This window comes from Atractosteus spatula, chromosome 1, assembly GCF_055471065.1.
Source record: "Atractosteus spatula isolate fAtrSpa1 chromosome 1, fAtrSpa1.hap1, whole genome shotgun sequence".
Taxonomy (NCBI): Eukaryota; Metazoa; Chordata; class Actinopteri; order Semionotiformes; family Lepisosteidae; genus Atractosteus; species Atractosteus spatula.
This window is the reverse complement of record NC_142706.1, coordinates 14,505,840-14,521,009: the sequence shown is the minus strand read 5'-3', so window position 1 is coordinate 14,521,009 and position 15,170 is coordinate 14,505,840.

Sequence of the window (15,170 nt, the reverse complement as noted above, 5' to 3'; positions counted from 1 at the left end):
ATTGTGACCTTAACTGATGCCTTACATGTGCAGTCACTAAGGATGACTCACATGGATTAGATCATTTTCTCCAGAGTATCAACTCACTGATGAGAATGGTGTAAGCTTTCAGTGTGACTTTATTGATAACTGGATAGACTGCTGAGTACTTCAGTGAGATATTACAAAGCATCCCTCAGCTTACATCATTTTGTTAGTCACCAAGAATTTAAAAAACAAAGCTGACCAAAAAATAACCAGTAGAATAATATAGGGATGTACTCAATTAAAGATTAATTTAATTAAACTCAAGTAGATTTTGCTCAACAAAAAATATTTTAGATAAATCTATGGAACATAAAAACGTTTATTCCACACAGATAATTAAAAAAGAAAAAGCATTTCACTTCTGAAGTCTTCTTCAGGTGTGTAGGGGTAATGAGGGAAATAGCAGGAACATGAGGCAAAGCAGTGGCTAAGGATTGTAAAAGAAAGAGAATTTAAGATTAGGTCTGGGAGGTGAGAAACTGGGGTTCAAAAGAAATGGAAATATGGGAGATGAACTCAAGTAGAAGTGTTGAAGACAGAAATTTCAGTAATATTTTGTTTAAATGTTAATGCATAATGGCTTCATAATCCCTTCGTAACTGGTAAACAAGAAATTATAACCACATGTATTTGCAGGGACATGCACAAACCACATAACATGTACATACAGTAGACATTTGTTTTATCAAATTGTACCCAGCGTTGATGGGGAAACTGCCATACCAGCTAGAAGGAGTATGCTAAATGTTTTACTTGAGGAAAAACACATCATAATGAATAAAGAGGAAGATACTTAGAATTATATACTACTTCTGAGTTGCAGCACATTGGGGGACAGTCTACTTAAGATGGTCTTGGAGGTCCGCACCCTCAGTTGTAGTGGATTGCGAAATAGAAGGCAGCAATTTTATTTTCTAATTTAATAAAAAAAGATTAAGGAAATGTGAAAAGCAAGAGGAACTCTAATGACTGTTTGCCAGTGCTAAGGGTCTTCTGGAAATGTAATAATTTTGTTAAGCATCACATGTTTAACTTGGTAAATTACATCTTTTACAAACCTTCATTTGACTTTTCAAATGAAGTGAGACTACGGTAGTATGCTATACTTAAGTGTACTTATACTTGACTTGAAGGTTCTGTACGAGGTGCAAAATATCACTTGCACATGTTGCATTGTTCCATGAATGTCCTTCGCTCAAAACATCTTAAACTCTGTATACCTCAAAATATGTGACTTTCTGCAATTCTGTACATTTCACTTTAATGGATTTTGTAAGTCATAGGCTTTCTTTATTTAGCTGATGTACCAGTTATTAAAGGTGGGAAGTATCTTCTCAAGTTATTTTTTCTGAACATTGTAAGGTACTATTAATATAAAATGTGGAGATAAAAGCAAATAATAAGGAAATATAGAAATTAAATTACATACTGAAGGCATTAAAAATGCAACAAATGAGTATTGGAACCGATAGTTTTAGTTGTGTTTTAATGCCCCAGTAAGACTTTAGTCAAGACAAAATATGAAAATCAAAGTTAAAAATCAGTGCAATTAATTTACAAAAATCCTATGTTTTATTTCCATGGAGCAAGTGCCAGAGCAAGATACATACAAAATCATCCAATCAGTGCCATCTAGTGATCTAGTCAAAATAGATATCTTAAAGTTTTCATCACGAAGTGTCCCCAACACCAAACACTTTTAAAGAAAGAATGTGTCCCTTATCTTCTGTAAATAAAGTGTATCCCTATGTTCTTAAATTCTAAACTAGTTCAGTTTCCAAAATAACTGCAAACAGTTAAAAGACCACATGTACTGTACCTACAGTATAAAGATTTTTAAATATGAACAGTTTATCTCCTGCAAATTAATTTAAAACAGAGCATAGAATTGCTGACATTGCTTTGCCTGGTCACCAGTAATAATCTGAATCTTAAAATAATTTTAACACAAGGTTAATTAATGAAGGATACATTTTATTTCTTTAAGTGGTACATTTCGCTTGCACTTCAGGTCTCAGTAATCACAAATGAAATTGTATGATTCAGTTAACATATCCACCTCATTTTCTGCTATTACTCCCCAGAGAAGAATTCAGCAACACATTTTACATTTAATTCTTATGACTCACTTTACACAGTACAGAACAAGAAACATTTCATCAGTTTGAAAATAAAAAACAAAGAATTTTTGTGATTTTAAAATTGACCAGTCACATACAGTATGAGCCTTTGATGATACTGTTTGTTTCTTGTTTATTAAATGTTTTGTCTATAATGAAAAGCAAGTTGCTATGATTAGCAAACAACATAACACAATTTATGTGCAAGGTAACAGCACTTGATTTGAGAGAAGGTGACAGGAAATGTGCATTCATGTGAGAAGCACATTTGTCACCCTTGGTATAAAACTGTGTAAATAAATAATAAATTAGCAAATGTACACTTAAACAACATGTAACCACACTTCATCAAAATTAATTTTCCACTCTTTCTATATTGTGTAGCAGAAACAATTTCACTACTTCATCTGTTCTCCACACTGAAAAAGGACTTATCTCCCCAAAAGACACAGGACTAATGAAAGGCACCTATCTATACACCAAGGCACACTTATTAGAAAGTGTGTGCTTCACTAAATCAATTTGATAGTCTCAGTTTTAGAAATTGTAGTTCTTCAAATCCCTCTGAACTGAGAAGAACTATAATCCTTGCAGTACAGGTTTCACAGGGCATAACGCATCTAAGACCCAAACTGTGGCTTTTCTCAAATTCACACATCTCATCTCACTAATTAACATAAGTATACTCCAAAAATAAATTATTTTAATTCAGATAACTAGATTGTATTCCACACAGCATAGTTCTTTTTCTATGCATATTAATTCAATATTTGATGGACAGGAGTTAGAATTGTAAAGAGATTAATCTTGAATAGACAACAAAAGATTGTTCAGTCCCAGTAACCAGTAATAGCTCATTTCACCACAGGGAGGCAATATGTTTGAGAAGACTGAAGGAAGATGAGTAATGAAAAAAGTCACCTTTTCACTTGTAGTTGAGAACCAGAGAGAGGAGGGGACACAAAGAAACTGTAAGCAGAGATACAGTATTAAAAGAAAAGACCACGTATTGAAAGGATTTATACAGATTGTTTCTTTTTTACTGGGACAACATATACATTAGCAGCTACAGTATACAGTATACTGTAGCACACTTTAGTAATAACAATAATAATAATACTTTCCCCAATGAGAGGAGACAGTACTGTAGATGGGGGTACTGAATATGGTAGGAGCAGAAGGGTAAATAATAGAACAAGTTAAGTAAAGGTGCTTCTAAAGAAGAAGTCTAGATTTGAAGGAGTTTAGAGAAGGTGACTCTCTGATATCCTTAGGGATAGAGTTCCTGAGCTTTGGGGCATAACAGAAGAAGGCCCTGTAACCCATAGAGTGTAGACAGGCTTGAGGGACACATAGGAGACTAGAATTAGAAGAGTGAAGGTTGCGAGGTGGGGAGTAGGACAATAGAAGCTCGAGCAGTTACGGAGGTGCCAAACCATGCAGAGCTTTATAGAAAAGCATGAAAATTTTGAAGTCCACACAAAACCTGACAAGGAGCCAGTGCAAGGACTTGCACTAGACCTGGTCAGGATTCTGTCTGTCGAATTTTGCACATACTGGAGTTAGTTCAATGTGGATTAATAAACCTCAGAGAGTAGTCAATTCAGGAGAAAAATGCCTTGGAGACAAATGCCTTGACCAGCTTTTCAGCGACACTTAGTGATTACATAGGACATAGTCTGGAGATATTTCTGAGGTGAAAGAATTATGTTTTGACAATACTGTATGTTGCGCATTTGGATCGAATGTCAAGCCTGAATCAAATATCACCCCCAAGTTTTTCAATTTAGACTGAAGCTCAAGTACAGTACCATCCACAGATAGGGTTACAGCATTCACTTTACAACATTGATGTGGGTGCCAGTACGCATGACTTCAGTCTTCTCACAATTTGGTTTTTATGTCGGAGATGCAATTAGATAGAATAGAGCCACATCAGTGTCAGGCGTGGTACTGTATGTAAGTTGATTTGGGTGCCATGGATATAGAAATGATAGTTGTGTCCATGTGATTTTAAAAGCTGAAGTGGAAACATGTACCATAAATGCTGAAAAGTAGTGGGCCCAGTATCAAGACTTAACAAGTCCAATTTCTGACCTAAATCCACCAAGAGAAACAATGTGACAGCAAACAGTGAGGTAAGATTTGAACCATTTAAGAGCAGTGTCAGAAACTCCAAACAGTCTCAAGATGAGAAAGTAAGATTTCATGGTTAACAGTGTCAAAAGCAGCACTGAGAACCAAAAAAATGAGGAAAGAAATAGAACCAGAATCAGAAGCTATTAGAAGATCATTAGTGACTTTGACTAGGACAGTTTCTATGTTGTGAAGTTATCGGAATCCAGATTGGAGGGGTTTGAAAAGGTTATTTCCAAATAAGGTGATAATTTAACTGAATTGTAACAACACATTCTAGAATTTTTGTAAGAAAGGGTAAATTGGAGATGGGACAAAAATGGTTTCGATTGTCCAGAGCCATGTTTGGCTTTTTTGGCACAGGTGCTCAAGGATTCATTGATTATATTGAGGACAACGGGGCAGAGAGAAGTGAAACAGGACTGAAATAAAGCTGTGGGGATGGGATCTAAAAGGCAGGTGGTGGATTTCATATGCAAAACCAGTTTACTGATGGATGCAGAGTCAAGAAGAGAGAATTTGGAGAGAAGGGAACCAGTAAAGATAGGCACGCAGGGAGGAGTGGAACTGACATGCGTTGTGGAAAGAATGTGACATACCTTTGTGGTCGATCTTGGAGCTAAAGAAATCTAAAAATGTGTTGCAAAGTTGCAATGAGGCAGGTAATGTGGTGGGGCAGTTTGTTTTCCGCAGTCTGTTGATGGTGGAGAAAAGGTGTCATGAGAAACATAGAGACATATAATGACATGAGAGACATAGCCGGATCTAGCAGACAGTATCATATCTTTATATTCAGACTTTACATTACAAAAGTAATTGTTCCAAGCCTGATAATGTACATTTAGGCCAGAAAGATCTCACCTATGTTCAAGTTTCTGGGAGACTGCCTTCATTGACTGCAGATGGTCAGTGTACCAGGGGGCAGAGAGAGAAAAAAGGGTGGTTTTTAGAGGAGCGAAAATGTGGGTAGATAAGAGAGTGTTATTAGGGAAATTATATTGTCCTCTAGAGGATCAGCGGTAGAGAAACAAGACAAGGAGGATAGAAAATAATTTGTGAACCTAGGCTGATCAATTGATCTCCAGTTTTAGAAATAGGTTATTCCAGATTGAAGTGAAGAGCTAAGTGGTCAGAGAGGCCTAGTTTGAGGAAAGAAAAGTGAGAAACAAAAGAGTCATTTGTAATAATTACATCAAGGGTGTGTCCTTTGTTATGTGTTTGGGTAAGGACAAACTGGGTTAGATAAAAGCATCCCAAAAGAGCTACAGTAAATTGGCAGACCATGAGTCAATATGAATATTAAAGTCACCAAGAATAAGGATCACCTTAAATCAGAGGCATAAAAACAGAAGTAAATCAGCAAACTCATCTAAAAAGGCATCATTAGGTTTGGGTGGTCTATAGACAGTGGTGATGATGGCAGAGTGGGGAAAAGAAACATTTAAAACAAGACACTCAAAGAAGAGAGAAAAGGTGCACTAACAGGATTTAAACTGTAAAGGAGATTATAAACAAGGCCCCCACCTCTGCCTGAGAGATGAGGGAGGTCAAACAAACCGTACCATGGAGGGGCTAATTGGTTGAACAGGAGACTATCATTTAGTCTGTGCCAGGTTGTGGTTAAGCACAAAAAGTCAAGTTATTTTTTTTCTGTAATAAAGTCACATATGAGCGTTATTGTTCACAGAGCGAGTGTTTAGTACTGCTAATCTGGCCAGTCTCGGGGAGCCAGGGGGCAGTGGAGTGTCTTCTAGGCATGGTAGAGAGAGTACATTTTTGAAAAATCAAGTCTTGCAGCCTTGCGCTCAGAAGCAAGGATAGTGACTCCGCAGGTGGATGAAAGAAAAAAACCTGTGCTGCAGTGACTGTAACGCATTGGCCATAGGTTCCCAGCATTAGGGCAATAATCATACATGTTTTTTCCAGAAAATAATTCGGTTTCTGTTGCATTAGTTGCAGTGAGGAGTGCCTAAGAAACATTTTTGTGGAATCCGCGACAAAAACCAGGTAGGAAATCCTGAAATAGGGCAGTTGCAGGTGATTAAAAAATTCCTCGATTAAACAATTCCAGCGGTGTGTAGTCAGCAGTAGAAGTGGGCACAGTGGAAGTCCATTTGTAGATTGCAATGTGGCTAAAAATAAATACAAACAAGGGAGACAGAGAAAAAACATAAAAAGTAACTAATAAAAAATGAAAATTGTCAAGAGAAGTGGCAGCCAGGTGCTTTTTGTAGTAAAACAGGGTCCTTCCTTTGCCGTCACGCTAAAAAAATAAATTTTTAGTTTTTAAATTATTAGGAATATTTTTGCATTTTTAGTTGGTAAAATAGTAAACAATCAGTTTTTTAAAAACAAAATACTGTAGACATATGGTAGCATTATTCTGAATTTTTACCATTAACGCAACATGGACTTTTTAATAGAAATTAGGCATAGAGCTGTCTAGAGAGCCTGTTGCCTTAGAAAAACACATGACAAGACAGAGCCCCATCTTTACTCCTGTACTGTATATCATTAAGTCCAGTAAAATCTAAAGGGTATCAATCAGTTGTGTTTTGCTACTAACCCCATATAGCCTAGAGAAAAAAACGATCAATATGATGAGAAGCAGATTTTACAACCAATTTAAGAATCAGTGCAAATTTAATATTGACAGAAATCTCTAAAGGCCTTTTTGAGAAATGAGAAGGTTTCTTTTATATCAGAGCTGGGTTTTGTAGACTTGCAATATGGTTTTCGCTGAGGGATATTATGTGGTTGAAAAAAAATAGTCAAGAGCATTGAGCTGCAACAAAAGCTGAGCTGCGAACAAAGAGTTGTCTTATTCCTCCACCTCTACTTTGCTACAAACCATGCAATGCTGCCAGAATGACCCAGTAATGACCAATATTGATCCTTCACTAAAGGCTGATAGAGGCTTGAACAGCAGTATATATTAAATGATCTAATCACTGCTAAAATGTAATGTTGTGCTAGTCTGAATTACTAAGGCCATCTCATACATGCAAATGCTTTCTTTCCTTTAACTAAGAATTGGAAAACCTCAGCAATCTTGTAAAATATGCATTGGTATAAATGTGTAGTTTCTACCAGAAGAGCAACAGAGTGTGTGTATAGGCTACATTAGTCATTCACTAATGTACTGACACAAATGCCTCTAAAACCATTAGTGTAATTTGTACCATCAGCAATATCATAATGAAACATAAAATGCGAGGAAAAGCAATAACAGAGAACTGGTGGAGCAATGGATTAAATTCACTGCTTTAATGTACTTGGATCTTACCTCAGGGATCCTAATTTGCACCTAACATGCAATGAGAAAGTTTTTTTGTTATATTATAAGAAGAGGACAAAGAGGACTTGACACATTAGCTTTGTTGAATGTAGGGAGAGAAGGCCAGCTATAGGCTGACTGGCAATACATTATTGAGTAAAAATCATTTGGGGCTGTCAGATAGATCCCCTTCGCTTGGTAGCGTGACACAAGAGGACCTACTCACATTAACCTGTCACGATCGTAATCCCTCCTCTTAGGGCCACTCCGGCTCTTTCACATTGTGGCAGATTCCGTGCACCTGCCCTCAATCCTGCCCCTTCTTATTTAAGTCGGGCTCTCTTGCTACTCCCGGCTCTGCATTGGAAGATGGACGCCTGGAGGTCCACCTACCACCAAGTCGCCCTACGTCCGCGGCTTGAGGGCATAGGTCTCCTATTGGCGTCCTGAACCTGCTGAGTCCAGGGTTCAGAGCGCCTGGCCTCGTGATTCTGCTTTTATTCTCCATCTCTGCACCAGATCCCATCCGGTTTTTAACTGTGTCTTGTTTTCATCTCGTTTGGATTTCCCAGTTTTGGACTTTTGGACTTAACCCCGGATTTCCCCCCTGGACTCCCTTGGACTTGTTTGCCATGGACACGCCCCCCAAGCACCAGTTCACTGTCATCACGCCCTCCTGTTTGTCGACCTGCCCTGATCCTCGTCTCTTTCCCGTTGTTCTACTCCATCCACTTCTGGATTATACTGTCTGCATAAGGTCCTGTTCTACGCAGCGTTACATAAACATGTGCACTAAGGGAAATCTTGGAGCTGGGGCTGAGTTAGGACCAATCATAGTGTGATAAAATGACTGTCACTCCCTAATATGGTCCATAATCATTCCCAGTTTCACTCTTGTCTAAACTGAGTTGATGGGTCAATACTGAACTTTATGCCCACTTTGGTGACATCTATTAAACTAAATTACCCCTAAATCAACAGGGGGTTAATTATATTACCACATTTCTCAACACAAGACAATTCTCACCAAGAGACTGACCTGATATCATTATAGTACTAGATACCTCCTCCTCTGTTCTTTACCCATTTATAGAGAAATCAAATTGAAAATAGCTTCATTAAATTCTTCTTAAATTCATATGAATTGATACACTTATTCCTTTTCCAGAGTGTCCCTAAGCTGCCTAAGTTTAAACCAAAATGGACATCTCTGAGATACAGTGCTCCAATACACACTATTTCCTTTATTGTCCCAGATGGGCAATTTGCTTTGCAGACAGGTTCAAGATGTAACACATTACAAAATATTTTTAACACATCATTGATCCATTGACAAGAAAAAATAATGTAAATGCATAAGAATAAAAACACATCAGAAGCTCTAAACAATCTTTGCAAGCTGGGTCCTCAAGTGAATGAGATACTGTCCAAAAGTTGATTTTTTGACATTCCAATATGTCGAGCATCCAGTGAGGCACCTTGGATAAACCAGAAAAACTCATGAAAGGCTTATATGGAGCCCTGTCATACTACTTTTAGTATTAAACTTATTGTAGGAATAATCATGAAGGGTTAATTTGGATAAAGAAGAAATACAAATTTTTATCAAGAAAGTTGACAATAAATATCCATGAATGGCAAAATATTTGTTTCCATGGTTTTAAACAAACTGGCTTCTTTGTTTCTTATACCTTGTCATTCCACCACTGAAGAAATTGACTTAGCTAGTGGTTTAAACAAGCATTCAGAAAAAAATATTAATTTAATTTGTAATGTGAGCTAATTGTAAAACAATATCTCTTTTCAGAATGAAAATAATTAAATGTGCTAGCATTTTAACTGCAGGTGTAGGCAAGATGTAAACAGTAAGAACTGTAAGAATTCAGAAACATGGTGCGTGACCCGAGAGGTCATCGGTTGTCATATCTTTGCAGAATCTGAGCTGCCCCAGCTGCAGATAGAGCCACAAAGGTGTTTTATAGGGACACACAATTCTCTGATACATGAGTCTTCCGACAGACAGGGTTAGATATTATGCATGCATTATTCATCTCAGTGTCAAAATCAGGAATGTCCCTTTCTTTCAGCACATTTTCTATCTCCCTTTAAATTCCTACAGTGGATACCTCTGTAACAGACAAGAGTCCAAATTACCATGCTGATGCATGTCTCTTTAGACAGTCTGAGCTGTGAATTTTTACTTCTTTGTTCTCATCCATTTTGCATTAGATCTGAAGTATTAAACCTCAGAAGTATAACTAAACCTTACATATTAAGGTAATTTAATGCTACTACAGTGTTTGCTAATCCTCCTTATTTGGTTCATCTCCAAAACTATTTTACCTTCATAGAATGCAGAGTAATTGCTGTAAATTAGGAAGAGCTGTGGCCCTAAATCAGATTCTTGCGGTACTCCACTAATTAAGCGTAAGTCACCCCAAATGGGTATTCATCACTTGGTTGTACTCTTTCGTAGTCATTAACCAGTTTTTAATTCACATACTGTATATGCATTATCTCAAATATCTATCTTATGAAAATTTAGAATTAACGTTTTTTGAGGAACTTTATAAAAAATTGTCTGAAAATCTCTAAACCATTGCATATGCTTTGTAACTGTTACTAAAATTTTGTTGTTGATAAAGCTCCAACAATTTATTTAAGCAAATACCTATCTTTTCTAAATTCATGTTGACAATTCCACAGCATCTTATCACCACAGAGATCATCCTCTATTTTGATTCTAGTTATTTAGTTATGTTGTATTTGCAACCTAAGGCCATCTTTAAATGACTTGTGCCACTTGAACTTTGAAGAATCTTTTCTGCTATTTTATTAGTTTCCCTTCTTGAAAGAAACGCACTGCACCTTTTCAGTGTACTTAAAAACAGGAAAAAAGTCTCACTGACATAAATTAATACAATTCAAAGAATGCATTGACTTGGAATCACTGTATCTTAATCAGCTCAGCTCACTGATGCGCATGTCCTTCAGAAAAACAAAATGTCCTTCTTTTGATTAGTCTTCTACCTTTTTTCATCCTTTGAGCTCCCCAAAACAGAATTATTTTATGAAGTGTGACATGCATTATACACCAGACATACTTGTCAGAAATAATGTGTGTATATTATTTGTATGTATTTGCAACTGGAAAAAGTGAAAATAAGATTACCCATTCTTGCTTTTTTGACCCATGAGGGTGAGTAATTCTTTTTTGTGCACCTGTTGGTGTTTCAGTAACAATATCTTCTCATAGAAACCAACGTATGGACTACCAATTAATAAACATTTGTGTATTTAGGTGTTGCCGCTCCAATACAATTTTACGTTGCCTTTTGCCATTAATCTTTTTGGATTAATTCTTTTTGGAAGTAGAAGTATTAAATAGTGGGTTTTGTGTGTCAGGTAAACATTGATGTAGAAAAAAAACATTACACATGTAATCAAGTCAGTGAGACAACCATCAATCAGCCTTATCATGGTGAAAGATAGCCTGCCATTGAACTCCATAATCTTTTATATAAATGTTGTCTTTATGTGTTCATGGTTGTTGTGTAATATTACAGTTATACTGTGTAACTGTTGTAAATAATATAATGCTGTTTTATCTGGTGGATGGTTTAATTCAGAGCACCTTACATTGTACCTGTTTATACAGCAGGAAATTTTACTGGAGTAATGAGTGAAAGATTTTGCTTAAGGCCACAACACCAGAGCCTCACCTAGAATTAGAATTTTAGGTTACAAATCAGGAGCACTAAGTTAAAAATAGATGCTCTGATAATAAGTCTTCTTTAATAAAATAATTAATAATTGTGCAATTCCTAGTCTAAGACTTTATGTAATACTACTACTACTACTAATAATAATAATTGCTTACACTTATATAGCACTTTTCTGGACATGCCACTCAAAGCGCTTTACAGGTAATGGGGATCCCCTCCACCACCACCCATGTGCAGCATCCGCCTGGTGGATGTAGTTTATGTAGTTTATGTACTGTAGCTCACCACTTATGAGGGGGTCCCCAGTCCTTGTTTATCTCACTATTCTTTTAAGAATTTCCACATTGCAAACTAAATAATATGGAGAAATTATTTAGGCATAGAGACAATCCAGAACCAAAACGAAAAAAGGAATTTCCTGAATTCTCACTAGGTTGTTAAGGGGTTGACTTCGCCTGTTGGAAAGCCAGTTCCCTATTTAAAGACTCTGAGAATAGACAGTGGTTGTCTTCTCAGGTTTTGGAATAGACCCTTGCAGTTTCATGGACAGTGAGAATACTGTACTTGTGGTTAACAGAAGGTTCCTGATTATACAGTACAGTTTGGTTAGCAACTAAAAGAGACATACACTGTCTAAAGGTTAGTGAGACCCAAGGAATGATTACACTAAGTTGTAGCCTTGGTCATTGCCGTGTCGGGCTGCCAGCAAAAAGGAAGACGGTAAAAAGTAGACAGGCCAAAATGGGATTAACTGGGTCTCAAATCGAATTCCACTACTACTTACTGTTCACAGTCACATAATGATTAGATGTGCAAACAGATGGACTGAAGTTGAGATGAGTAGGTTTAGTTACATCATGGATGGTCAGGCAACCTCCACATTCCTGGAACGTGGAATAGGTTTTTATGTGCAGTTCCTTCAAGCTCATCTGCCATCTAAGGGGGGTTCTATGACAGACAATGTGACAGAAAGTGAAGTATAACATTTTCTTACTTTGGTGACTTCTAGGCCTAATTCTATAACAGTATTAGATTTCTTTCACATTTAATCTTAGATTATCTGGGAGTACAAATTTACTGTATCCATTGCATATAGACTCTGACTGTAGTTCTTCACCTTTTAGTAAATGCTCTCACTTTCACCATTCTTTTCGATGTCTTGATGCCCTGTGCTTGAGTTATCTAGAAAATAGTCACTGTTTTTGCTATGTAATTGGGTTAAAACACGATATCTGTATAGCTCATCACATTGCTGCATTTATATTATATTCATATTTATTTGTTGCATTCTGTATTTACTCATATATTCATTAGGGTAGAATTTACAGTAACTGTTGTAGAAGAATGTACTTCTGACTTGCAGTCTTTATTTTGCAGAAGGTTGAATTATATTTCTGCAGTTTTTGCAAAGACCCACTTCACTATGAGCTTCCTTTCAAGAATGAAACATCAAGATGATTTATTTAATGTTACTGTATATATTTCTCTAAAGTTATGTGTATACAAACAGAAATAAAATGAATAACAGTAAAATAAAAAAATGCTTTGAGGGAACAAAATAACAACTTGTCTTTCGCTATGTTCTTTTCACCAGGACATTAATGTTTATTTCCTGCCAGTAGACTTGTTTTAAAAATTTTCCTGTGCTTTTTCAGGGATCACATATCCTGTATTGCCTGCACACTTTCCCTCTTTTCTTTGAGATCTATAGGATTTACCAATATCCGAAAACCTCCAATCTTCTACCTGCAGAAACGAGACAATTTTTAACAGTTTACACAAAAAAAAACATCAGCTGGAATAGAAAACCTGAGAAGATTCTGTGATGCTGAAATATCAAAATGGGCACTACTGCTGTGGAGCTTCATTCAAAGAGATTTCTGACATAGACAATCTCTCGACAGCTACAGTTCAGCATAAGAGAATTTTGAATAGGGGGTGTGCTGTTGTGCTATCAGTGTTTCTCAAAGAAGAGACAGAGACTGAAGTTTAAAAAACAACTTAAGCCCTTCTGCTTCCATAAAAAGTTTTCCCTACAGGATTCCGAAATAGAGCACAGTTGGACCTCAGGATTAAACCTTCAATTTATAGCTAAATCCAAACTACACGGAGGAAAGAAAAAAACATGTCAAAAGGACTGAATCCCTAGTCAGGATAAGTCTGGTTTCCACATTTACAAAAAGAGGAAATGCTAGCAAGGACAAACAGAACAGATACCAAGAAAAAAAAACTTTCCTTAGGTTGCTATTTACTTTCATTTTGGGGGGTTATCAACGTGACTTTTATAAACAGAGACAAAAAACAATTAATACATCACAATCTCTTATCAGTGTCTATTGAGAACAGATTTTATATAAAGTTATGTATTCTTATTTGTTGTCTTAATTTTTTTTGTCTTAAACCACACTGTAACAAAGTGCAGTTAAATCTTTTGTCTCTCTTCCCATAGTTGTGGGACAAAGATCAGAAGATTAATTGTATCATTATCCTTAGTTAAGCTACTCAATCATTTTCAGTATGAATGGACATTCATTCATGACTTTGCGTAGGACCTTTTTACTAATGTCAGAATTGTAGTTTATTAATATAATTATTTATTTCTTCAGGAAATAGGTGATACACAAAAATATACATTTTGTTGTTTAACCAAAGATAACACCTTTAGAGTATTGATGCAATCTCTATATAGACCTCAATCAGATGTCACTTCTTTATACCTTTATTGAAACTTAGGCTTATTTTTCTTTCAACTTTTAAGCAAAATGTTTTGCTTACTGTTCAATTTCATTTTCGTACAGTTTCTTGCAAAAGGGCTTTTCAGCTGCTGTCTGCATCTTTTCAATTCTAAAATTTATTCTGCTTCTAAAATGTTAGATAGTTCTTATCTGCTATAAAAGGATATTCACATTATACCATCTAACAGCAGGTAAAAAGTATCATTTTATATGTCATTGTAATGCAATTCACATTTAAGAAAAAAGCTTTTGAAAGGCCCCTTTTTCCTGCACAAGCCCTGTCATTTACCGTAAAACATTTCTAATAGAATATCAAATACGTACAAAACAGTATCCCTTGGTCTCAAAACACATTATGTATGACAATACGATTAGGAAAAGATGGATGTTAAAATACTTCAGTAAGCCTGGCATTTTGCTTTTAAAATATATATTAATTATATTATAGTCTTTTCCATATTTACATATTTGGGTTCTTCATAATGTGATAGAAATGGTTTTGAATTGTCTAGAGAGAAAGGCAGAGCAGGCTCATTAAGTATAACATCTTGCAGGGGATAATTTAGCAATTAATATTGTGAATGTTAATGTCACACTGACGAGGTGAAGAGCTTCAGGGATAAAAGGCAACTTCTCTTGAAAAGAGAACATTTTAGCTTGGGTGCCTTCCTGCTGTGCTCACTGGTCCTAGAAACGAGCAAAAAGAGAAAAGCAAATGTTAAAATTACCATATTGATGGGTGTTACAAACTCTAAGCCTCATCTTTTTTGTCTGATTTAAACAGAATGCATTTGCAATAATTATTTGCATATTTGCCGTGTCATGCTTTCTTAAAGTTTTAAAGGTAAGGAAGCAGAGTGGATATGTTTAATCCCTTGTGTTCTAATTCACTATTTTCCTGTTCCAAGGATGACCCAAATTTACCCACAATGTAATGAAAAGCTGTCCTGATAATAGAATAAGGGGTTATGTTGTATCTATAAGTAAAAATAATCCTGCCATCAATTCAGAATACCAGATAATACACACTATAGCCAGGAATGGAAAAAAATGGAGCAGATTGTATGGATTCACTGTTTCTCACGTATGGTAAGAAGACAGACAAATGAATGGGCACATTCATAGAAGACAAATTAATATTTATATACAA